The sequence below is a fragment of the Marmota flaviventris genome, chromosome 6 (assembly GCF_047511675.1).
Source record: "Marmota flaviventris isolate mMarFla1 chromosome 6, mMarFla1.hap1, whole genome shotgun sequence".
In the NCBI taxonomy this organism is placed as follows: Eukaryota; Metazoa; Chordata; class Mammalia; order Rodentia; family Sciuridae; genus Marmota; species Marmota flaviventris.
In genome coordinates this window covers 145,447,340-145,473,911 of record NC_092503.1, presented here as the reverse complement: position 1 = coordinate 145,473,911, position 26,572 = coordinate 145,447,340, and the positions used below count along the sequence as shown (strand labels likewise).

Genomic DNA, 26,572 nt, shown 5'->3' with positions numbered 1-26,572 from the left:
TTATATGAGGTGCTGAGGATCGAATCCAGTGCCTCACACATGCTAGGCAAGTGCTCTGCCACTGAGCCACAACCCTCACTCATGGGTCCATTTACAGCCCTGGAGGTTCCAAGGAGAACCAGAGGAAATGAGGAGCCCATGAGATAACGTACATGAGGAATGTCCAAGCAGAGCTGGGTACATCATTGGTGCTCAATAAGTGATGACTCTTTTCTTTCCATTTTGTTACCTCATTATCACTAAGAAATTGTATCTGTTGAAGGGCACCTAGGTTGATTCCATAGCTTGGCTATTGTGAATTGAACTGCTATAAACACTGATATGGGCTAATCACTGTAGTATGCCGATTTTAAGTCCTTGTGTCCTTCAACAGCTGAATGGATAAAGAAAATGTAGAATATTATTCAGCCATAAAGAAGAATGAAATTATGGCATTTTCTGGTAAATAGATGACGCTAGAGGATATCATGCTAAGTGAAATAAATAATAGAAAACCAAAGGCTGAATGTTCTCTCCCATAGGTGGATGCTAACCCACAACAAGGAGGGTAGGAAGGGAAAGAATAGAAGAAGTCCATTGGATTAGATAAAGAGGAACAAAGGGAAGGGAATAGGAAGGACAGTAGAATGAATGACTCGGACATATCTTCCCCATGTTTATATACAAATACACAACCAGGGTAACTCCACATCATGTACCACCACAAGAATAGGATCCTAATTAGAATAAGTCATACTCCATATATGTACATTATGGCAAAATACATTCTACTGTCATGTATATCTAAAAAGAACAAATGAAATAGAAAATTGGATGGGAAATGCACAACTCTCCCTGCTATACCTTGTAGCTTCCCTGCACCTTCAAACCCTTCTCTGATTTGGGCATGGTTGAAAGCAGCCCAGCAGCTACAAGGGAAACTGGTCCAAAATGCAGATCAAAGAGTTTCCCTTGGAAAGAAATACATATTTTTCAGGCAGCCATCCAGATGCACCATAGAATCTAATCAAGTTCAGATAATGCAAACTCATAAAGCGAGATTTTCTTCTTCACTGCCATTCAGCATTTTGATAGCGCTCTGCTCAGGGAGGGGGTGGGAGGCTATGGCCTGGCCCTGGGCAGATGTGTGAAGGAAGCCAAGTACAGGGTCTTTGTCACCTCTTCCCCTTTCCCCTTCCCCATTCTGCTCTCCCAAGCCCTTTGCCCCCCACTTGGGACCCAGGCGTCCATTGTTTCTCAGGCAAAAACTCCTCTCCAGAGAAGGATCTGAAACTCATTTACATTAAAATACAAATGAGGACCACAGCTGAGAGTCCGGTCCCTTCTGGGGTGGCTTTAACTTTCACAGCTAAATTTCCAGCCTCAGAGCTTCCAGGGAAGGCACCATGACCCTGCAGTTGGTGTCTGTAAGGCAGATTCGTCATGAAATTCCTGAAATCTCACTACCTGAGTTGTCAGCTAACCAGCAGCATATTTTTTAAAAGGTGCAAGGAGTCAGGGAGGGCTTTATTGGCACTCAAACACTGTTAAGCATCTTCATTTGGTTTGGCGAGAGGAGATGGAGAGCTTCTTCGTAATCCCAACCTCTCCTGACTTTGAAAATCACCTGAAGTGTTTATATATTGACAACCAGATGTTCCCGTATGTCCCTTTCTGTATTAACACCTCGGAAACTGATTTTTGTTCCACGCATTCTGGGATCATGAAGAAGGAAGATTAAGTGAAAGAGTTAACCAGAGGCTCCTGCCTTCCACACCTGGGCTCAGGAGAGTTGGGTATTATTTGAATCTTGCCTCTCACTTCCTCGTGGCCTCATGGTGTGGAAGGGTGAGTCTGACTTCCCCAGTTCCTTCTGAGCTGTCCATTGCCACATTGCAAAAGAACTTCTTTTGCCTTTCAGCCATTTTGCCCGCTGCTGACAGATTCATCTTTCTGGAGACTAGTTCTGAGCCTGCCCCAGGAATCCACACTCTCCAGCCCATCTCCACACGGCTGCATTTAAAAAATGCAATTAATTTTTTTTTTCACTTTGTTCTCACATTTAAAAGGAAGTGTGAACGCCACTGCAGCTTTCAAAGCCTCTCCATGACTGGGCCCCTGCTGGTCTTTTGACCTCGTTTCATACCATCTTCCCCCTCCTGCTTGCTAGACTCCAGTCATGCTGACTTTGATCCTCAAAGAATTCCTGCCTGCTCCTTTCTACTTTCCTATGCCCAGAACGTTCTCCCCCAGATTCTTGTATGACTAGCTCCATTGCCTGGTTAATTCTTGGCTCAAAAATCATCTCCCACTTGAGCAAGCCCTTGTGCTCAGTCGCATTACTATTTATTTATTTATAGTGTTCCAACAAACTAAAATTACTTACTTCAATTGTTTTCTTGCTATCACCTGTCCAACCTCCTCTAGGATCGAGCACCTTAGTTTTCTTGTTCTCTACTCTCAGTTATGGCTCTGCTGCATAGATAGTGGTTGAGACCCTGTCAGCTTCAATAAGCATTTAGCACAAAACCAAGTCGTCCCTCTGTTAAGATCCTTCCATGGTTCTATTTCATTTTCAGAATCAAGTAGACGTTCCTTGTCCTGCCAAGTGAACCATCTGTGTGGCTTTGCCTTAATCCATTTCCTGACCTAAGTTCACATAGCTCTCTTATTATGATAACAATTAGCACATTATAGGATCTGGATGGGCCTGTCTTCTAACCTGTCATCTTCGAGGTGAAGTTTGTGGATCAGTATTAATTAGCATCACCTAGAGATTTGTTAAAACTACAAAATATGCATCCTGGCACTCGGCCTGCTGAATCATGTTCTGTATTTTTAACAAGAGTCCAGGATGAATCGAATGCACGTCGGACCACATGCCTACCTTGTAATTGCTAGAGAATAATATCAGGCCACACAGCCACCTAGTGTCTACCGGCTAAATTATTGAACACCCCTGCTTGAATTTCTCATAGGCAACACAAGTCAATGATGCTGAAAAGTGAACTAATAATGTTCATCCAAAAAAACATGATTCTTTTCTGGTATTTTCAATTTCAGAAAATGAGAAATGCTGTCCTGTCCTAAGTTGTGAGTTATTCAAGGGCACAAAGTAATTCTTTATTATTTACCTTCATTACCATGGCCTTAATGTTTGTTGAGATGAATTCTAAAAACTTGTAAACTTCTGAGGGAGATGGTCTAAGCAACAGCAGTGTGAGAGTCTTATTTAACCAATCCAGTGAAAAATCATGAAGTTTCTGAACTTGGGAGGAAAAGTTAAGAGATGCTAAGGAGGTGGATGGAAATGACAGAAGAGGGCTCAGGATAACTCCCAGATTTCTGCTTTGGAAACTAGGGGAAGGGGTGACATTCTCTGGAACAGGAGGAGACTGAGCTTGGAACTCAGGAAAGACATGAGATATCAGAAAACAGACTGTGGAGTTGACACAGTAGCCAACGGTGTCTCTCTGTTTCCTGGCAGTGATCCTACGGCGCTCCCCTAGCCTGCTCCCTCGCTCACCCTCCAAGTAGCCATTGCACACCCTGTTCTTCCTCCCTAAGCCTGCACCTGCGTCTCCTCCTGCACAACTTCAGCTCACCTGACCACCTTGTTTTTTACTTTCTGGGAAAAGAAGAGAATGAACTCACCCACCCACCCTTGAAGTCTGGCCTTTCTCCCGATGCAAAGTCAACATTTCTTGCTAGTTTCCTGTGTCCTGTTCTTTCTCTTCTTCCCAAGGACCCCAGCAATTTCTATCCCCTTTCTGCTGTATCAGTAAAATGTCAGCGTCTGGAGCTGGGGGTGTAGCTAAGTGGTAAAGAGCATGCAGTTTTATTATTATTTGAGCATATTCGATCTTTTATCTAAAAAAATAATAATAAGTCTTTGCTTCCACACCTGCCTCTGGCTGTTGCTCCACTCTGCTGTTCCCATTTACAACAAAGTTCCTTAAAGGATTGTCTATGGTGCTGCCTCCAACTACTACTCTCTTCCCTCTTGTCCCTGCCACTGAAACTGCTTTGTCCAGGTCACCAAAGACCTCCGCATCACTCAGTCTGTCACTCTGTTCTCAGCCCCATCATTATCCATTTTTTTGTTGCTATAACAAAGTACCTGAGACCAGGAACTTTACAAATAATTTGTTTATTCAGATCCTGGCTCTGGAGGCTTGTAAGTTCAAGAGCATGATGCCAGCCTCTGGCTAGGGCCTTCTTGCTGTGTCTTGTTATGGCAGAGGGCACCACATGGCCAGGCAGAGGACATGTGCTAGCTTAGGCCTGTCTTCTTCTTCTTATAAAGCCACTAACACCATCATAGGGGCCTCATTTTCACCATGTCATCTAATCACCTCCCACAGGCCCTCACTGCCCAGTGCCCTAACTATTCAAATTTGAGGATTAGATTTCTAACACGTGAACTTCTGGGGCACCCATGCAGACCACAGAGCCCATCATACTTCCTCTCTCTGCCCATGACACATTTTTCACGTGCTCCTGGACTCCATCTTCACTTGCCCTTCAGGACCCATGAAGTCGTGATGGTTCTCCTTCCCCCAAGATTGCTTCTTCCCAGTTTCCTTTGTTGGCTCCTCTCCTCTCCCCAGCTTCTCCACACGGACCCACCTGATCCTCAGCCCTCAGTCGGCTTCTCTGCCCTGGGGGCAGGCTCTTGGTGATCTCATCCAGTGTTGAAGGTCATCTGGATGCCAATGTCTCTCAAAGTCCTATCCCCAGCCCACGCTCCTTCCCCAAACTCCACCTTCAAACATTCAGCCTGCTTTTCCACAGCCTCACCTCCGTGTCTGACAACCTCGAGCTCCAAATCTGATTTTCTGTTCCATTCCCCACCAGCTCCTGTGTAGTCTTCTTCATCTCCGAAAAGGGCAACTCCTTCCGGAGTGTCCTGAGGCCCAGAATCTTTGAGCTCAATCTTGATTTCTTTCTCTTACTTCTCAAATCTAGGACCCTGTGGATCACACTTGCAATTACAACTTAAATTCCTCCATTTCTTGCTATTCCACTGTATCTCTCTGACCCAAATCTTCACCCTCTCCGGCCTTGATTATTGCAAAGGCTTGGAAGAGCGTCAGATTTCACTGAAAGCAGAGTCAAACCTTAACACTGCCCACAGGGTCTCCTCTGAGCAATCCCTGCTGCCTCTCTGATTTCATTTCCCGTCTTTTTCTACTGTTCAATCCATTATAAGTGTTATTTTAAATTATTTGGAGCCAGCATATCTAACTTACATGCTATTTTATATTACATTTTTAATCACCAATTTATTCCTATTCCTAACAATGATAAATGATCAAAAAATATACTTTGATTGCATGAAGACTGCTGCATATTTCAAAGTAAAAAATGAATGTATCCCATTAATTAATTATTACAATGTATAGGAAGTCCAGAAGATAACACACCATGGGAATTTTCTTTTCATTTCTTTTTTTTCCTGCCTCATTTTAGTTTGTTGACCTTCATACAGTAACTAAACAAGGGTAGAGACTAATGTAAAATCAAGAACCATAACAATGAATGTGAGAGATGAGAAACCTATGAGGTTTTATTACAGCAAATTTGAATGAATTAAGATCAGGGGAGGCTTACTTGAGGAATTAACAATGGGAAGGATGCAATTTGAAAATAGCATCAAGTTTATTGGATCAAGAGGATGACAGGGTTTCTGCCAATGTAGCCTGTGTTGGGAGAGAATGGGGGTAATAACAGGAACTGAAATCAGGGTTGGGAGCAGAGCAGTATAGGGAAGGATCAGGTAGGATAGTCGGGTAGTGGCCACGTAATGACCAGAATTTTTGGTCAGTTATTTGAAAAATGTTTTAGTCTCATGGCCAAGAACTCCAAAGAGCTTTTGTCTGTATACAGTCTATCAAGACTTTTGCATAAATTAAATTTGACCAACTTTTAAAGCATTTGTCTTCATCCGTTTGTGCTATTACAAAATACCATATACTGGGCAATTTATAAGTAATATAATTTTTTTATTTTCCATTTCTAGAGTCCAAGATCAAAGTAGGTCTGTCTGTTCAAGGCCCATCTTTACTTCCAAGGTGGTGCCTAGAATGTTGCATGCTCTGGAGGGGGACTCTGAGTTCTCAAATGAAACAAGGGGAGGAAACGGGATAAGCTCACTCCTTCAAGCCCATTTATAAGAACCCTGAACCCATCCGTCACCAGTGAATGGTCTCTAGAAGCCCCACCTCTTAATACTATCACATTGGTATTAAGTTGGAGATTGAATGGACAACAATCAGTTAAAAATTTGATATGGGCAAAGGAGACATATTTGCAAAGTCCAATTCCTAATTTTATAGTTGATACTACCAAGTGAATGATGGTGTTTGTTGCCAAAATGGGAAATGAGAAATAGTAAGTGAGGGGAGCGTGACTTCAGTTTAGTTTGGTCAAGTTGAGGGAGAGGAGTCTTCAAGACGTCTTTTCTCATTGCTGTCACGTTCCTCTACCTTTCCATCCTCCGTACTCATCAGGAAGCCAAGGACTGAGGGTGTTGGTAGAAAGTTCATCTGCTTTGGCACTGGTCTCTGCTTTTTGAGCAAGAAGCTTCTTATCTTCATTTTGTGCATTCTTCAACCTTCAAAATGCAAACTCAGATTTTGTAACAGCTTGGCCTTTTGTGGCCTGGGTGAAACCATAAGATCTTGAGATCAACTTGGCCAGAGGACTCTCTGCTTCTGCTGGCATGTGGGGCTTGTGCATGCTCCTGGGCTCCTTGGCCTCTGTAGCCCAGGAAGCCCATATCAGTGATAGCAGATAATCACAGCAGGGGATGCCTTTGAGGGTCACAGCCAGCAAAACCGGATTCTTCTTCACTACTATCAAGTGGCCTGTTGCAGGTCTAAATGGCGGGGCCTCCGGTGCTGCCACAGACACAGCAGCTCACCACCAACTTCTTTCCAGCTTCTTGCCTCATCTATCTGCAATCCCAGCTCTCTAGGAGGTTGAGGTTGGCAGATCATGGGTGCTTGGGGATTCACAGCTGCTGTGCTCACCATTGGAATTTTCTATAAAAGCATAACAGGGGTTTGGGGGTAGTAAGTTCTCTGTGGTACAGCACTTGCCTAGCAGGCACGAGAACCCAGCACCACAAAATTAACTAACTAAAAAATAAATCAAAAGCACAACAGGAGGAGAAAAAATACAACATACCACAGTGGAAAAATCTCTGAACATATGTCCAGTACTTCTCAATACTGTGACATTGTGCCACCAGGGACACTATGTACTATGACTCTCTCAGATATCTACCCCCCCGCCATATAAAATTAATTAAAATTGAAATCAGCTTTTGTCCCTGGTTACCAAACAAACTATAAACAGCCCAGAATGTATTCTCAATCAGGAGGTGGCTGTTTGAGATTTGGGTTGGCATCTCTGAGCTGTGACCACAGCACACATTTTTGTGGGAAATACCAGATAAAATGTTTACAGAAGTGTTCTTCCAAAAGGAAGGTGGGGATAGTGGGGGCACTGCTCAGGGTCCCCAAGGGAGTTTTCTTCTGAAACTTGTTGACATTCACTCTTACTCAGTTAATGAGACCACTTCCCCCCATGCCAACCCCCCATTCAGAGCGAATGCATTTGGAGAAACCAGCGAGGGCACCAGTTGGGAGCATCAGAGCTCTTGCCAAAGGCATATTGCGAAATTCTCTGTGGTTTGTGGGAGCAACTTGAGGACCTGGTTGCTGATAAAAATGATATAATTTTAGAACTTTCCTAAGCCTGTGTGGCCTCTTCGTTAAAGATCAGTAAATAGCCTTGAAGTACTGAAGGCAATTGCCTGACTGTTTTCAGAATGTCCATACTCAGTATTAGCTCTGGGGCCATCTCCTCCCTCCTTCTGCCCCTCCCTCATTCTGCTAATCATTCTAGTGGTGGTACCCAGCTAAGGTACCTCTTAGGCAAATGCAGGGATATGTTGGGAAGAAATTCCTTGCTCCCAGCCCTATTCCAGGAGAAGCGGACTTCTCACACACAGATTTTCACAATTCATCCACTTGTCCTGGAGTGCCATTTCAATAGGATACTTGTTGACCTTCTGGGTGACCTGTCCATTGCTCTAAGAGGGATGCCCAAGTATCCTCCTGTTCTGTTGTGGTCAGTCTCTTCCTTTAGACCTGCTAATATTTGCCACCGTATATGTTTAGGTGCCCTGATCTTGGGTGCATGTATATTTGTGATCATTACATCCTCTTTTTGAGTCGACCCCTTTTTTATAATGTGTCTCTTTTTAAGGTTTTTAATTCAAAGTCTGTTCCAACTGACATAAATCTAGCTACTTCTCAGATTCCTACATGCAGAGGGTTATTTTTGATCCCCTGATTCTGGCTGATGGAACTAAAAAAATGGCCGTTGTCTTTTGAAGATAGCCATCTGTGAGTTGTCTGACGAGTGAGATAACCCTGATGGGTTTTTTCTACCTGACAGGGATGTCCAGTGCTCTGTGGCCACCTGCAGACTACACCAAGGATCTTTTCATTGAGGGAGGTTGAAGGTGACCTACAGAGAGAAACACTGGAGAGGTGGTGGAAGCCATGAGTCATGTTAAGTAGTAAGACAGGCACTGGAAAAATCGGGTAAGGATATGACAAGTGTCAAGAGTAGCCAAAGGAGCAGTCAGTGGTCTCGTCTGCTGTCACAGATGCCTGCTGTTGAGAGACACACAGGCTCATGGTATACCTAGACCAAGAATGAAGTCCCCGCTTCTCAGATGCTCAGTTCTAAGTCCCTTCAAACTCTTTGCAGTTCTTCTTTACTTCCTTTTTATCAGACATTTTCACTAGTCACAAATCTCATCACACCAGAGCTTATAATCTGAAAGTACTTGCAAATCGATCCAAGATTTACCAGCTTTGTGACCTTGGGTGAATGACTTAACCTCTGTGGACATTAGCTATTTGGTTTCCAGAGGAGATAATGGCCCCAACATGTCCATATCCTGATTCCCAGGAGCACGTGCCTTACATGACAAAAGGGACTTTGTAGATGTGAAGTCAAGTCTAGTCAAATGAGTCCTTAAAACAAGTGAGAATTTTTCCTATTGTAGAGACAGACAAGGCAGGGCACCAAAGATAGTGGGAAACAGTTTTATTTGGCTGCAGCCAGGTTCAGAGGGCACAGCTTTTGCTGTAATCAATCAATCCCCTGAACCCCGAGTTCAGGTAATTTCAGAACTTTATACCAGCATGTAAGGGGAGGGGCTCAGAAGTCCACAGTCTGCAGAAGTTCACATAAAAGCAGCTTTTTCTTTCACTGTTCTGGGCAAGTTAACCCTTCAAGGACAATCCCTGAAAAGGGGAGCTTCTTCTCCCCTTTCTTTCCTCCCCCTGCCAGCTGTTACCAATTGGTCACTTATCTTAGAAATGTAGACATCTCTGTGAAGCCCAGCTCAAGGCCAGAGGCCTTGTTTGCACATTTCTACAAACTACTATACTGGATACGTTTGTGAAAAAACTAGTAAGGGGGTGTCCAGCACCTGGAGTGCTGGTATCTTCCCGGCCAGTGGCCAAGTAAAACAGGACAACACAAAAATAGGAAGTTTATCGACATTGACCTCTTTTGTAGAGACTCTTTTGCCGACAGTCCTAAAATCAGCCATGACGAAGGTTTCTGGAGAAGCCCAGTTAAGATTTTCTGTGGAGGAGGGGGTGCCAGACATTCCCAGTTATGATGAATGGGAGATGTGGCTGGGAAAGCATGAATAGAGGCAGAGTTGCTGGCTTCGAAGATGAGAGAAGAGGACTGCAGACCAGGGAATGTGAGCAGCCTCCAGTGACAGGAGACAAGGAGGCAATTCTCCCCAACCCAGAGAAGAGGCACAGCCCTGCCAACCTCATCATTAAGTTCAGTTACACAATAATAGACTTCTGGCCTATAGAACTGTCAGAATACATTTGTGGGTTTTTTTTTCAGGGGGGGGGCGGTACTGGGGATTGAACTTGGGGGCACTCAACCGCTGAGCCACATCCCCAACCGTATTTTGTATTTTATTTAGAGACAGGGTCTCACTGAATTCCTTAATGCCTCATTTCTGCTGAGGCTAGCTCTGAACTCATGATCCCCCTGCCTCAGCCTCTCAAGCCATTGAGATTATAGGCGTGTGACACCATGCCTGGTTTGTGTTGTTTTAAACTGTTATTTTTGTACTAATTTGACATAGCAGAAATAGAAAACTGAAGCACTACACTAGGTCACAGTTCATATACAGAGGAAAGTTATCTACAAGAATACATATTCCAATGTACCATTGGTTATATCTTTTTTATTACTATTTTTTTCTAGTTTAGCAATGAGCATGCATTGTTTGGGTAATGAAATGTGGAAGTATTAGAAAAGGAATAATTTATACCAAGACAGAAGAGATGACTTCTAATGCTCTGCCCCACAGAGGCATCGAATGAACCATCGGGGAGGTGGGGCTTAGTTGCTGGTGTGTCTTGCCTCTTGGAAGGTACACTCAGGGGTCTCAACTACTCTACAAAGAAACCACAAAGAGCAATTTCAAGCCACCCCTTCTGCCCTTACTTTCTTTTGTGCCTCTTAGGTACATACTTTTGCATTCACCTATATATGCTATCAGTGTCTACCTCTGTTATATGCACATTTTTTCTCTTACTTCCTGATGAATTATAGACATATATAATTATGGGATTGAAATAATGATTTATTTTTGTTTTTGTTTTGTACTGGGGATTGAATCTAGGGGCATTAGACCACTGAGCCACATCCCAGCCCTATTTTGTATTTATTTAGAGAGAGTTGCTTAGGGCCTTGCTAAGTTGCTGAGGCTGGCTTTGAATTGGTGATCTTCCTGCCTCAGCTTCCTGAGCTGCTGGAATTAGTGGTATGAGCTACTGCACCCAGCCACAGTGATGTTTTGATATTATATAAAGTGTGCAATGGACAAATCAAGCTAATAGAAACATCCCTCACCTTAAATACTTATCATCTATTCTCCCTAATTGCAACTTTTTGCTCTTTGACCAGTATCTCCCCATCTCCCCACCCTCCAGCCCCAATAATCACCCTTTTTCTCTTTGTGTCTGTAAATTCCATTGTTGTAGATTCTATATTTGAAAACGCATCTCATTTTACTTAGCATAATGTCCTCCATGTTCATCCATGTTGTCCCAAGTGGAAGAATCTCCTTCTCCTTTCAGTCTAATAATATCCATTGTGTAACTAAACTGTTTTATCTGTTCATCCACTGACGGATATTTAGGGAGAGTCCATATTTTGGAAATTGTAAATAACGCTGCCATGAACATGGAAGGCAAGATACTGATTTTATGTCCTTACACTGTACACCCCAAAGTGGATTGTTGAATCCACTTTAGGGTGTACAGTGGATTCAATTGTACTTTTAAAATTTCCTTCTTTGGTAAAATAAATCCTATTTTTATTTTATTTTTTCTATTATTTTATTTTATTTTTTAATTAATTTTTTAAACTTATATATGACAGTGGAATGCATTACAAATCTTATTACACATATAGAGCACAATTGTTCATATCTCTGGTTTTACACAAAGTATATTCACACCAATTCGTGTCTTCATACATGTACTTTGAGTAGTAATGTCCATCCCATTCCACCCTTATTTCTAACCCCATGCCCCCTCCCTTCCCCTTCCACCTCTCTGCCTTATCTAGAGTTCTTCTATTCCCCCCATGCTCCCCCTCCCTACCCCACTATGAATCAGTCTCCTTATATCAGAGGAAAAAAATCAACATTTGGTTATTTGGGATTGGCCAACTTCACTTAGCATTATCTTCTCTAACTCCATCCATTTACCTGCAAATGCCATGATTTTATTCTCTTTTATTGCTGAGTAATATTCCACTGTGTATATATGTCACATTTTTTTATCCATTCATCTATTGAAGGGCATCTAGGTTGGTTCCACAGTTAGCTATTTTGAATTGTGCTGCTATAAACATTCATGTGGCTGTGTCCCTGCAGTATGCTGTTTTTAAGTCCTTTAGATATAGACCTAGGAGAGGGATAGCTGGGTCAAATGGTGGTTCCATTCCCAATTTTCCAAGAAATCTCCATACTGCTTTCCATATTGGCTGCACCAATTTGCAGTCCCACCAGCAGATGTAAGTGTGCCTTTTCCCCCACATCCTCACCAACACTTATTGTTGTTTGTCTTCATAATAGCTGTCATTCTGACTGGACTGAGATGATATCTTAGAGTAGTTTTGATTTGCATTCCTCTAATTGTTAGAGTCTGTAAACAAGTCAGGATGGCACCTGGCAAATGTTAGAGTCTGTAAACAGTCTGGATGGCGCCTGGCATTTTGCCAGAGGGAGTGGTTTGTGAAGTTATGCCAACGAGCCATTAAGTGTGGAGATTTCTTATTGGTTGACTGATGTATCTAGTTTATGCTAATTACATAAGCTGCGTGGAATGTATAAATACCGCTCCTGTCCTGCAGTAAACGGCTTCCACTCCTGCTGTATCAATCTACACAAGTTGTTCATCACCCCCCCGGTTATTTTGCTGCAGCCGGACTACGGCATCTAATTGGTAGTAATGATGAACATTTTTTCATATATTTGTTGATTGATTGTAAATCATCTTCTGAGAAGTGTCTGTTCAGGTCCTTGGCACATTTATTGATTGTTTGTGTGTGTGTGTGTGTGTGTGTGTGTGTGTTTAATATACCTTGTGTGGGGTCCTGAGGGCTTTCAGTTGATCATACCTAGTAAAGTCTTCATTAGGTTTGGCATGATGCCTTAGACAGATCTCAAGATAATGTTGATAAAGCTCAAAATTTAAAGATATTAAAAAGGACCTTTAAGAGACCTTGGGGCCAACATAAAGCTTGCCAATCTTCACGAGGTTTTATCAGCCTCACTTAATGGCTAAAATCTTTCAAGGCCCATTTGCAGTCCACCCAAGGTCAACAGGAGATGGTTGTCAACTGATAGGAGGGTGGCCACACTGTAAGTGGAAGAGTTCAGCTCATTAGAAGACACTTATTAGCCACTTCAACTTAAGAACTTGGCTTTGGTGAGTTATTAATGCAGAATATGCTCACAAATACCAGTTCCCACTTGATCAAGAATGTCTCAGTCCTTATCACAGCAACCATCTTCCGGACTCTGAATGACCTCACATGTAATTTGGTGTTTGGACAGGACAATAGGTACTTTTATGACTTGGTTAGAGAATTATGCTAAGCTATTTCCCATTAGGTCACTTTGATCTATGCTAAGCCAAATACCTGGGCCTGTCCCCAGCTAAACTGCACCCCAGAGGAATGAATGAAGGAAACAAGGAAATAGAGCAGACTTTGGGAGTAGAGATTTTAGCAATTTTCCTAATGTTGCTATTCATCAAATGCCTGTTGGACACTGTGGATGTGTTATGTAACATTATCTAGGGCTGGGAGGGTAGGTCAGTGGTAGGGTGCTTGCCTAGCATGTGTGAGCCTCTGGGTTCTACTCAAGCACTCCAGTGGTGGGGGGGGGAGAGAGAGAGAGAGAGAGAGAGAGAGAGAGAGAGAGAGAGAGAGAGAGAGAGAGACCTAGGAATATTCCACTCCCCTGATAAACAGGAGAAGTGTTTCAATATATGGGTGCAATGAGACTAAGTACACGGTACTGACATAAATGGGGAGTGCACAAAGAGAAGGGATGCCCCTGATCTAAATAGGATGAGCTCACCTGGAGACAGCAGCAGAGTAAAAATATGTGAAGTCTAACAGTGAGACTTGTGTAGCAATATTGGAGGAGGTGCATTGAACAAGGGGGAGGTGGATCAAGGCTGAATGGTGTCCTTCAAGAAAGAAAGGAGGGGTACGAGAGAAGTGATCAACTTGTATTGATTGATGGTGGTACCCAGGGTGGAACCCAGGGCTCTACCACTGAGCTCCATACCCAGTCCTTTTTATTCTTTATTTTGAAGCAAGATCTCACTAAGTTGCCCAGGCTGGCCTCCAACTTTCCATCCTCCCACCTCAGCCTCCTAAGCAGCTGGGATTACAGTTGTGCACCACCACATCCTCAGGCTCATCATCTACATTATGAAGAATGACATTACCAAGGACAACGACAGTGGAGAGCTGTGGATAGGAGCCAGATACCAGGGCAGAAGGAATGCAGCGAGGAAAGGGGTATTGGAAGGTGCAGGAGCAGAGGTACTGGGTGTTCACTACTCTCTTAGGTCAGTTGGATATGAAAGGAAGAAAAGAAAGTTAAATAAGAGAGGTGAATGGAACCAAGGAATGAGTTAGGGCCTCCATGAAAATGTGGACACCAGGCTTCTATTATATGACAGCAAACCTTACAGTGAAAACAGGGGAGTGAGTTTTATTTCTGTTTTAAATTGCTACTATCTACAGTGGAATCATTATATAAAAACGGAAGGGAATGAACAGACATTGCTAGGGCTTTAACTACTGGGGATCAGTAAAAAGAAAAAAATCAATTTAGGAAGTAATAACCCCTGAATGTGGTAGGAATCAGAAGGAGGCAAATGTCTAAGGAAAGGAGAGGTAACTGATAGCCAGTGTGGAGAACCAGTGGACACATATGATCCCATCCTCTGGTGGTCCCTCTCTGTGAGGGTCAAGACCAGCCTATGAATGTATCCAAGGAGCGGCCGGGATGAGTTTTTAGGTCATAAAGGCAAAAAAAAAAAAAAAAAAAATGAAGTTCCAGACAAACACTTTTTCAAATGCTGGTGGACCTTGGGTGTTTGATCTGGGTGTCTCTACTCAGAGGTAAACCAGTGGGACGTAAAGCGACATTTCTGAGTATTTAGAAAACAAATGAGCAAAGTCAGGTACTTGGAGGAGGAGTCCAACCTTTTGCACCACTGAAAGTAGCCATGGAGTTTTGTTTTTATGTTCTCAAGAATCAGATGTTGTTTTCAAGTTACTGTTTCATGTGAAAGCAGAACGGCGGTTTATACAGCCCCCGCAGAAATCGAGCATCACGGTTGCAGGCCATTGCTGTGTGCCCAGGCACCATCGAGGAGGGCAATACTGTGCATGCGCAGAACTGCAACTTGCCCGCCGTTCTGTACGTTTATATCAATGCCGAGAGCTGTCTTCAAAGAATACGTTCCAAAGCAGGGGTTCACTATGGGAAAAACAGGAGGAAACTGAAAACAGGGGTGATGGTTGGTAGGCATTTAAGTTTTACCTCCAATGTCAATTTTTGATAAGATATATTTTTTATTTTAGATTTTTAGAATTATAAAAAAATTAATACTAACAAGATTTTACAAATTTTATATATATATATATATATATATATATATATATATTTGCAAATCAAAGATAATTATCATCCAGTAAAAAAAGTGGGTAATTTTCTTTAAAAAAAAAAAAGAAAAGAAAAAGTGTAGGTATTTTGATGTAATAGGCTTATACTTCATTGGAATGGATGTGTACATCGATAAGCAGGTTTTTAATCCAGTATTTAATTTGAGTGCAACTGTGACTATGTTCATTGTGTACGGGCTATTCAATGAGCATTAATTCAATTAATACATTCAATTGTAATGTATTAAAGACTACTTGTTATTGTTTAAGCACAAATGTTCATATCTCACCTTTTTTATTGTGATCAATAAATGTTGATGTTCTTAAAAAGCAAAAAGCGGGAGAGGTGAATAGAATATAAGTTATGGAGAAAGCCGGGCTCTCTAGATGCTGGCATGTAAAGAATTCTCCCAGTCCTCGGGATCTTAAATTTGCCATCAGTTAGTTCTCTCTTAAAATGCAGGCTTCTTCCTTTTTCTCTTCTCAGTGCTCATGTTTTTCCAAAGAGCTGTTCCTTAAGTTAGAAGAATGGAAAGTGCCATCTTTCCAAAGGTCATTTACTTCCTAATGACACACATTTTTAAAAAATGGTAGCTATCATTACCAAGATGAGCCAAGTGGTATTGGTTGAAGCTGTAATTCAAGGGACTGAAGAATGAGCAGAGATGGGAATAGGGTGCAAGGAGGAGTGAAATCCTACGAGGCCCAAAGGGGATCCTCGGAGAGCTTGTGTCCGCAGTGCTTTTCCAAGCCTAAGATCAAGAAAGACGCAAGGGCTGAGCCAGAACTGCTGGAGAGAGAAAAGTTTGGAAAGGATGCTCAGGAATCCTGACAGGTGTTCGCTGAGAGATGATTAAGAATATTCTTGAACAGCGAAAGGGCCTCAGTTGAGATCACTGGGGCACAGTTTGCAAGGAAACAAATTGACCTTAATTAACTTCCCCTGTGAGACTAAGTAGCTCTGAAGAATAAAAAGAAGTGGACTGATCCTCTACACAAGGCTGCACATCGGCAAGGTCATTACCCTGAAGAACAAGGACAAGGAAGTCAACATTACATGTGCTGCTGAAATAGCTGGTCATGGGTCGGGGCAATGGGAGGCCTAGAGACTCCAGGATCCTGCGGATGGATGGGAGACTAGAAGTGGCACATGACCAAGATGCTGTGTTCCAAAAGAGGGGAAAGGAGGATTGTAGGTGGTAAGAGAACAGAAGAGGAACGTGGATGAGATCCATTCTTCCATGCCTATTAGTTGCAGTCCATTTTCAATTGCTTTGAAAAAAAAATGCATGCGCGTGTGCGCACACACACACCTGACACCAGGTAATTTATGAAAAAGAGAAGTTCATTAGGCTTACAGTTCTGGAGGCTGGGAAGTCCAGCCTCTATGAAGGCTTTCTTGCTGCATCATAACATGGCAGAGGAAATCGCAGGGTAAGGCAGGGTAAGGTGTTAGTCTGGGTCTCTCTTCTTCTCCATGTAAAGCCACTAATACCATCATGGGACCTACCCTCATGCCTTCATCTAATCCTAATTACCCACCAAATATCATTAACATGAATTTAGGGATTAAGTTTCTATTACATGAATTCTAGGTGACGCCTCCATATCCTGACAGTCCTGCACTGTAACCTTTCTTAGGAAAGGAGTTGATTCTCATTCCCGCATCCCGTCTCCCAACTCCTCTGCTGCTTTTTTTTTTTTTCATTTATCACAGCACCTGTTAAATAAGTGCTTTTAAAATTGGGAGTGAACCATTTCATGGGAACTGTTTTCTCATTAGGTTATCTCCCCATGAAACAAGTTTCTTGAGGGTGGGTCTGTGTCTTATCAAATGATGTATCAGAAAGGCCCAGAAAGCTCAAGGGAGTTTGCAGGGTCACATAGTTATCACATAGTTATCGAATGAGATCTTTTTTTTTTTTTTTGAGTTCTGATTTCCTCATCTAAAAATGAGAATCACAAAACCGACTCTATTCCCAAGCAGGGGTGAGGCATGCTTTAAAATGCTGGGGGGGTTTTCTCTTAAAACTTGCCAAATCAACTCTTGAGCATACTCATTTAAATTCCTTAGTGGGCAGCTAAGAATTCTCCATGGCTAAGGCTGGCTTCAGTCATGGAAGGAAATGAGTCAAACAGATGGAATCATAAACACACAAACACCTTGGCGTAGTAGACTCTGCAAACTTTTAATCTTAAGCTTCCCCATTTCTCCTTCTCCTATCCCTCATCCTCTGCCTCATGCAACAGTCACTTTCTAGACCAAACATCCGTGACAAATTCAAAGCAGTTGCTGGGGGTTTGGCTACCGCTTAACAGGTAGTTATAAACCATTTTGTGGTGCGAGTTGAGATTCCAGCTAACTACGATGGCATGAAGAAGCTGATTAAAGCCATCAAGAAGACTGTTGAAATGAAACTGGGAATGGAAACACTGTCTTCCCTGGATACAGTGATTAGCAATTACAGCTGCTTGTTTTTGTCAGAACCATCTGGGGTTTGTCAAAGTTTTGACATGCAGCATAACCTGTCGCCAATCAAAAGAGAAAGGAAGGAGGAAGGGAGGAAGGAAGGAAGGGAGGAAGGGAGGGAGGAAGGGAGGGAGGGAGGGAATCAAAGAAGAAGAAATATCTAACATTATAAATAAGAAACCAGACATAGAAACTTTGTATCTTTCCAACTTGGAAAAATATTTCACTTGTCTGTCTAAAATAACTGATCTGATTTTGGTCAAAGCCTTAGTTCCTCAGCTTGACTTAAAAGACCTGTTCTCTCTTCATTCTGAAAAACTCAACAATGAGAGACTCAGGCAGCTCAAAGTGGGAAAAGAAGCCCCTAAGAAGGAAGGACAGAGTTAAGGAGAATCAAGTTGTAAGATGCAAGTGCTTTATACAAAAGGAAACTGAGCTGCTCCTCAGGCCCACCTAGTGTCCTTGATTACAGAGACAATCTGGTGTACTAATACCCATGTTGTATCACGAAATCATAGACTATATTTCCTCAAATGTATACATTCAAATCATATACCAAGTATAAGTGCCTGATGAAGAAAATAATGGTATATGAAAAAGGGATAACAGGAAATACACAGAAGAATATGTTGATATAAAAATAGGTTTTTCTTCTACCTTCATCAATTTATCAAGATAACTCTGCACTGTAAAATAAAAATTGGGGAACAGAATAATTCTACCTGGAATCTGGTAGAGCTCCTGACATATGGCATGTATTCCAAAGTGGTTTTGTGAGAAGAAGAGGAAGAGAGAAAGAGTAGGACACAGTACCTTGATGCACATTGTACGTTTCACACAGGAGGGAAGGACATGTTTGATGATTGGTACCCATGTTCTTGTTCTTGATATACTGATAAGTCCCAACTGTACAGGTCTTGAGCCAAGTATTATTTCTTTATTTGTGGAAAGAGGTATCTTTTATGGGTGTAATATTCTTTAGCAAGATTTATGCTAGCTCAAACATTTAAGATCCATGATATAAATCTGAATTTTAGCCAAGTCTTACAGGAAATTAAAATAACAAAATAGGGGTTTGGGATGTCGCTCCATGATACAGTGCCTGCTTAACACGTGTAAGGCCCTGGATTTGATCCTTAGTAACACCAAAAAAAAAAAAAAAAAAAATCACAAAAGTTCAGCATCCTCCATGAGCTGTGTGTGATGGGACAGGACCCAGGGAGGCAGGACCAAGGCTCCCCGTTCCTGGACTTGAGGGTAGAAGAAGCAGAAGCTTAACCAGAAGCACTCGGCACCACTGAGTTATTTTGGGAGCATTTGTTGTCAAACCTTCTCTCTTTTTGCTCTCAACCTGCTATGTCCCCAAGTCACTTTCTAGGCACCAGCAAGGAGTGAGAAATGAGGAAGGGAAGAGAAAAAACAAAGGCCTCCACTCATAATGATACAAAATTGCCATTAATGATGATGGCAGACACTTATCTAGTATTTTTTTTTTATTTGTGCCAAGCATTAATTCATTTAGTTTACAAATTCCTGATTGTTCCCATTTCACAGATGAGGAAGCCGAGCCACGGAAAGATGAAAATGTTCCAAGAGTGGCATTGTCCGCCACTCAAAAGCACAGAAGAGGACAAAGGGTGGGTGCTGGGTGGCTTTAAAATTTTCCCCCATATACACAAATTGAAGCTTATTTTATACTACCTTGTAACTAGGAGATTCTCCATGTGGCTTTGTTTTCATTTTTCCTAGCCCCAGGGTTTGACCCCAGGACCTAGCTCATGCTAGGCGAGCACTTCACCACTGAGCTATATTCCCAGGGAGATTCCCCATTTGAGTACTGAGCTCCTAGCATGGTGCCTAGTCTAGTAGATAAACTCAATAGGTGATTGTCCTATGAAAGAGCGTTTCATGTCAGTTCACAGTGGAATCTTCTAGAACAAATTTGGTCCCTGAAAACACAAAATCCCAATTCAGTTGGCTTTTAAATCGCCTATACTTTGCTTCAATGCAGCCTAGAAAGGAGTTATGCCACTGAGAAAAAGACAGTCCCACAGAACTTCATGGTCGTGCTAATTTAAAGATCTAAAAAAGCAAATGGCCCCCCCTAAGAACTAGATGTCTTACCTGTCCCCACACTATAAGGTGTCCTCAGCCTATCCGAAGTTCTGAGGGAGGAAAAGAAGAAGAGGCCCAGAGAGGAAATGAACCGAGACAACCTCACTTCACAGCCACCGGAAGGAAACCCCCAGACACACGCCATCACATCCTACGTGTGCGGTTGCCCAGCAGAGAAAAGCTTAGAGCTGCCTTTAGAAGCAAGTTCTGGTGGCTGCAGCCAGAAAGAGAGAAGCCCAAGCATGCAGAGGGAATAGCTGTCACCTCCTGCCTGTCCGCCCAGCCCAGAGAGGGCAGGAAGGCCAGGCGCTCAGGATCCATCGCAGAGGCGCGCCCTGGGGTGAGTGCTCAGCCCCTCGCTGGGGCCAGGGTGCAGCTCGCTCAGACTCTGACTTCCTGAGTTGATGACAGACACTCCTGACACCCTTCTCTGGGGCCAGGAGGGTTCAACATGCCCTGATTGAGGAAGAGGGACTCTAGTTCTTCTTTGAGTTGACCTGGAGGCGCTGGCTTGCATGCACCTTAGAACCCAGACAGTTTTACTTTTTAAATCATCCAGGTAGATGCTTCCTGGTGTGCCAGGACCTGGCCCCTCCTCTCTTCCTGCTGTCCTCAGAGACCTTGAGTTGAGGAGCTAAGTTTTTTGTTTTCTTAAACTATTTCAGTACTTGGGAGTGTGGATTGGAGTCACTTACATCCACCCTGTTTTCAGCCTCTTTGGGGATGGCTCTTGGGGGGCAAGGAATGGTGACTGAGAATGGGGTTGTGTGGGGGGCCAGCTCCAGGGGTCACTAGCATCATCTCTGAAGGGCTGGGGACAAATGGTACTGTGCTCTACCACCACACAGGGCCACCCTCAGCGCTCCATCCTTACTTTCCTTTATATTTATTTATTCACTTAACACATCCATCCATTCATTCATTCAGTTGCCTTTCTTCCAGACCTTTCTGGAAGATTTGAGGTAATGTTTTTCTCTCTCACCAAAATGACTTCAAAATGAAGAACACCTAAAGGAGGAGAGTCACTCTGAAAGGGTCCTATCGCGGTTTCAGGCTACAGGGAGATGCCTGAGAAGTCCGCTCCCGTGCTGGCCAGGGGAGTGAGGAAGGGTGCTCTGATCTTTTTCACTCCTGCCTGGGGAGCCCCTCTTTCCCCCCAGGAGTTGGTTTCCCACCCATGACTGAGTGTGAAGAGCAATTATCCTTGACCGAATTCTGGGACCCAGCCAAATGGTTTTCCTCCTCACAGCTGTTTCCTTCCAAGCTTGGTTGTTTTCAAGGACAGACCCATTCTACTAAGAATGGGGACGTGGAGCAATGGAAAGGGAAGGATATGAAATCAGTTTGGAATTAGAGCTCCGCCATTTCTCGTTAATGAGTTAATGTATTGACCAATGGCCTAGCGAGTGCTCACCTGTAGCAGCCACTTTGTGAGGCAGAACTATAGAAGAGGGAACAAGACTGGCCTTGGCCTGTGCCCACAGGGTTTCAGTCTGAGGGAGAGGCAGACCACAGGGGAAAAAATTGCTTTCTTTTACCCTTTTAGGTTCTTTGACCAACTGGTCTATGAATGAAATTGATATAAGACACGATCAGAGAAAACAACTTTAATTACCTGTGTACCTAAAAATATGAAACTCAAAAGGTGGCTAGATCCTTGAGGCTTATACAACATCCTGAGCTGCAGAGGGGAAGAGGGAATCCGTGACTCTAGAGGCCGGCAGAGGCAAATTATGGGATGGTGAAGGAAAGGCCTGGTTATGAGTAGATGACCAGGAAAAGCGAGGCACAGGAAGGGTAAAGTCCTGAGGCAGATTGACATGGTGCATTCTCCACTGACCTAGAATCTGTTGATTTAGCCATCCTTCTCCTTCTGGTGGGGGGGGGGGGGAGAGAGAGAGAGAGAGAGAGAGAGAGAGAGAACGCGCACTTACAAGTGGAGACTCCTTTTACAGATGTAAATCCCCCCCCCCCCAGACAAGCAACTTTTAGAGCTTCTGTGTCTGTGGTTTTTCAAAACAATCAGCTCTACATAACCAATATGTGACAGAGGTGTACTTTGGGGTGGCATGTTCTGGCTTCTTATGGGGTTGTCTGTCATGTTCTGAACACCATTGATGATTATCTAATGTGACAAGGACCAGAACATGTGGTGGGGATACCTGATCTTGTCTTGGTGTTCAGGAGGTTCCATAATAAGGATGGAGATTAGAACCCAAAGAAGTGGAGGGATGCGTGAGGCAAGGGCTAGTTCCAGGCAGAAGGAACAGGCATACAGAACTCTGGGGGGGGGGGGGCGGGGGCGGACATCATCTGGAAAAATTCAGCCAGTGCAGCCAGGGTGGAGAGGAGCGTGACTTCAGGGGAAATGTCAGAGAGCAGAAATGTGCAGCTGGCATTAAGGCCGCTAGGTGTTCTCATCAGGGAGCTGCTAGGTATGTTGTGAGCTGATCCCTTTTGCTATGGTGCGGAGGAAGGACCAGAGGGAACCACCTCTGAGGGAGAACACAAGAAGTTTGATGCAGCTCGTCAAGTGAGGCAGCCATGGGTATACAGGATGAAGGTGACAGAAGCAGAGGTGGATGAACTCAAGGGTCATCTAGAAGGAAAGTAAACAGAGCTTTGTGGTAAGGAAAAGAGAATGTGGGGGAGTCAAAGGTGCTCCCCAGTTTCCCACATGGAATGTCCAAAGAGATGCCCATCAGAGACTGATAAAGCTGGTGATCAATTAATTCTGGATGAGTGATTTGGGGAGGGTCTGGTGGACATCCAAGGACAGATGTCAGCTGGCAGTTGACAGATTGGTCTAGAGCTCCCAGTAGAGACCTGCAGACCTTTGGTTACGGCATAATCGTGGGAATTAAAGCCATGGGTATAGATGATAGGCTTTGAGACTGAGTTCTCAGGTGAGAACAAAGGGAGTGACTTAGGGCTGAACTCAAAAAATGCTAACATTTTTAATAGAGGCAGAGGAGAATGAATTTCCCAAGAAGTCTAAGATGGCTCACTGAAAAGTTAAACACAGAATTAACGTAGGATCCAGCAATTCCAGCCTGCCAGGTTTTGCACCTGCAGATTTAATATTTGAGGGAAAAACTGCATCCATGCTGAACATGTGCAGACTTTTTTCTTATTATTGTTTTCTAAGCAATACAGTATAACAACTATTTACCTGGCGTTTGCATTGGTGTTAGGTGTTGTAAGTAATCTAGAGATGGCAAAGCATACAGGAGGATGTGCAAGGGTTCTGTGCAAATTCTATGCCATTTTATATAAGGGACCTGAGCATCCACACATTTGGGTCCTCGAGCCAATTCCTCGTGGATACCAAGAGACACCTACATATCCAAAAGAACTGAAGAAAGGGACTCAATTAAGTATATACACCCTCATTTTCATAGCTGCACTATTTATAATAACCCCCAAATAAAAATGGCTTAATGTCCATCAACAAATGAATGGATAAGCAAATAGCATAATATCCATATAATGAAATATCACTCATCCATCAAAAGGAATAAAGTACTGAAACCTGCTATTACATGAACCTGGAAAACATATGTCATATGAAGATCTCATTTATATGAAATGCTCCAAAGAGGTAAATCAACAGAGACTGGATGCAGATTGGTGGTTACCAGGGGTTGGGGGCAGGGGAAAATGGAGAGCAAAGGCTTAATGGGTGTAGGATTTCTTTCTGGGGAGATAAAAATATTTCAGAGGTGGCAGTTGCATAATATAGTGAATAAATGAAATGTCATGCAATTGTTCTTTTTTTAATGGTTAACTTTATGTTGCATGGATTTCCTTTTAGCATTTAAAACACAGGAGTAGGGAAAAAAAGCAGAAGATTAGGCAGGAGTCACCAGTGATATAGAAGGGGACAGACTTCATGACTTTGCCAAAATGACGGGCCTCCTGGTGCCTCTTCCTCTACATGTTAATAAGGGAAAAGAAGGGCTGGGGCGGGGCGCGGGGGTTCAAGTTGATCTCACAGGCTTGGAGCTTCTAGCGGAGAGGGGGTGTCTAGAAGCAATCGGTGCCCTGCGTCTGACCTCCAGCGTCACTGTGACTGTGCTGACTTCAAGCACAATGAATTTTTAACCCTTGACCTCAGGGCTTTCCCCAAAGCAGCTAGAGCCAACTGCAATCACCCCAAAGACCAGCAAAAATGCACCAGAATTAATATCCCCACTTGTTCAGTCCTGAGTAGAGTAACAGTAAGCTCTGTGTCTTACCTTTGCCCAAATTGTCACATGCATTGGGCTGCAGTGGCCTGTTATGGCTTCTTCTCTTCCTTCAACCTCCTGCCCCCTCATTCTTGGGACTCTTTTTCTCTCTCTTTCTTTCTTTTTCTTCTTCTTATTCCTCTTCCTCTTCCTCCTCCTCCTCTTCCTTCCCTTCTTCTTCAGGTTGAACCCAGGGGTGCTTAACCACTGAACCACATCCTAGCCCTTTTTTATTTTTTTATTTTGAGACAGAGTCTTGCTAAGTTGCTTAGGGTCTCGCTAAGTTGCTAAGGCTGGCTTTGAACTTGTGATCCTGCTGCCTCTGTCTCCAGTCGCTGAGATTACAGGCATGCTCCACCACATCTGGCCGGAACTATTTCTTAAACTACAGCCCTGGAATCCTGACTCCGAATCCACTCCTGGAGGAACCCAACCTAAGACCACCTGCTCCACGATGCTGCGGATACTCAAATACGGTCGTGTGTTGCTTAATGACAGGGATTGTTCTGAGAAGTGCATCATTAGGCAATTTCATGGTGTGGACATCATAGAGGGGGGGTTTACACAAACCTAGATGGTACAGCCTACTAAAGCCTGTTGCTCCGAGGGCTAAACAGAACAATACAAGATTAAACCAAGCATGGGAGAAAATAAGGCAATCAAGAGATGCACCAGAGATGTGTGAGACTGTTGCTGGTGTCACATGGCAGATTGTTTAACAGGAAACCTTTTTTCTGTAAGGAGAAGCAGCATAATCTAAAATAATGATAAAAATTTAAGTAAATATACAAACCATTAACTTAGTCACCTATTAGCATTAGCAAGTATCAGGTACTATACGTAATTGGATGTGCTGTGCTTTTGTCTGACTGGCAGTAGGTCTGTCCACATCTGAGAAATCTGCTGTGTTCTGATGTGGTGACAGCTAGCACATCACTAGGCTATAGGAAGTTTTCAGCTCCATTGTGATCTTATGGGACCCACATTGTAAATGCAGCCCATCGCTGACTGAGACGTTGATATGCGGCACTTCAGTGTAGTTTAGTCCTCCACTCTCCAGTGATCAACTGCCCTTGACCTTAGACATCTGTGCATTGATATTCCTTGTAGCCATTCAAGGGGGTAGTGTGGGGGGATGAGGGATGGGGGGCTTCTACTCATCCCCTCTGACCTCAGCTTAGAGAAGCGCATAGCACTAGCTCAGCACTAGTTCCTTCAAGATGCCACCAGTCTCCCTAGGAAACCGCAGTGGGTGAATAGCATTGTGCAGCAAATGAGCTCTGTGTTCCCCTGCTTAGCTGTCTCCCCCATAGCTCAGTGGATCAAACTTTCCAAAGTGTGGAGAACAAATAGGATAATATTACATGGTACAAGATGCATTGAGGGGGCTGCGGTTGTGGCTCAGCAGTAGAGTGCTCGCCCAGCATGAGCGAGGCCCTGGGTTTGATCCTCAGTACCACGTAGAAACATAAATAAAATGAAGATATATATATATATATATATATATATATATATATATATATATATATATATATTTTTTTTTTTTTTTTTTTTTTTTTTTTTTTTTTAAATTTCATTGAGATGGCATTAATTCACTTGAGTCACAGAGAGAGAAAACTTTGCCTTTTTCATTCTTTTGGACCTCTGACTCTGGTCGGATCTTCAAACACCTGGGCCTCCCATGTCATTGTGCATACATGTACATGTATGCATGCATATATACACAATTTACATATAGTTGTGGTTTTTGTTCATTTGCATTGCCTGTTTGGGAACTGTAAATAAATGCAACCTTACTGAATGCATTCCTCCACGACTTGCTGTTTGGCTCCACACTATGTTGTAAGGGAGGTCCACATGTTGAGGAGGAGGTACCAGTGAGGAGGTGGAGGTGGGGCTTGGTGGTGAGCACTTGCCTAGCTTTTGTGAGGCCCTGGGTTCCCTCCCTGGCTCAGCAAGGGTGGGGGCGGGGAGTTGATGGTTTGTTCTCATGCTGTGTAGGGCTCTGTTGCATGAACATATGACAATGGATCTTGCTATCAAATGACAGTGTTAAGTCATTGTGAAGGACAAGGGCTCAGAGTTAGGATTTCAGGGGGGCACAACGGGCCTCAAATTTCTCCCTCTCTCTGGCACAAAAGATCAGCAGCAGAGATGTGAAGCTCAAGGTCAAGTTAGGAACAGTTTTGAACTGGGGGTTACAAGGGAATGAAATAGTAACTCAAGAGCCAAATGGTGGGAGACATCACAGGAGGGATGGGGCCTTAAGTGGGTGGGAAGGAGGAGATCAAAAGACTTCCTGAGATTCAAATGACTCTCTAAAAATAAAAAGAGATAGATACTGTGCCTGGGCCAGCCCAGGAGGCAGGATTCAGGCTTTCACTTTCAGTAGCCGGTCCACTTCCTCTCCTCGTGAGCTCTGGAAGGATCTATATGAACACTCCATTTACAGAAGCAC

At 43.4% G+C, this 26,572-nt stretch overlaps 1 protein-coding gene and 1 long non-coding RNA gene across 2 annotated transcripts in view; one reads left to right on the top strand and one right to left on the bottom strand.

Moving 5' to 3' along the window:
- Positions 1 to 14,315: 14,315 nt before the first annotated feature.
- Positions 14,316 to 24,684, bottom strand: LOC114102640 (uncharacterized). The gene is made up of 2 exons (XR_003584543.2): positions 24,124 to 24,684; positions 14,316 to 15,115 (listed from the first exon to the last, which is right to left on the bottom strand). It is a non-coding gene; the product is annotated as an uncharacterized lncRNA (long non-coding RNA).
- The window catches only part of Nedd9 (neural precursor cell expressed, developmentally down-regulated 9), a 174,338-nt gene continuing 167,799 nt past the window's right edge, over positions 20,034 to 26,572 (top strand). The window contains exon 1 of the mRNA XM_027948099.3: positions 20,034 to 20,225. The gene's annotated coding sequence lies outside the window, so the exon portion shown is untranslated. The remainder of the gene's footprint in view (positions 20,226 to 26,572) is intronic.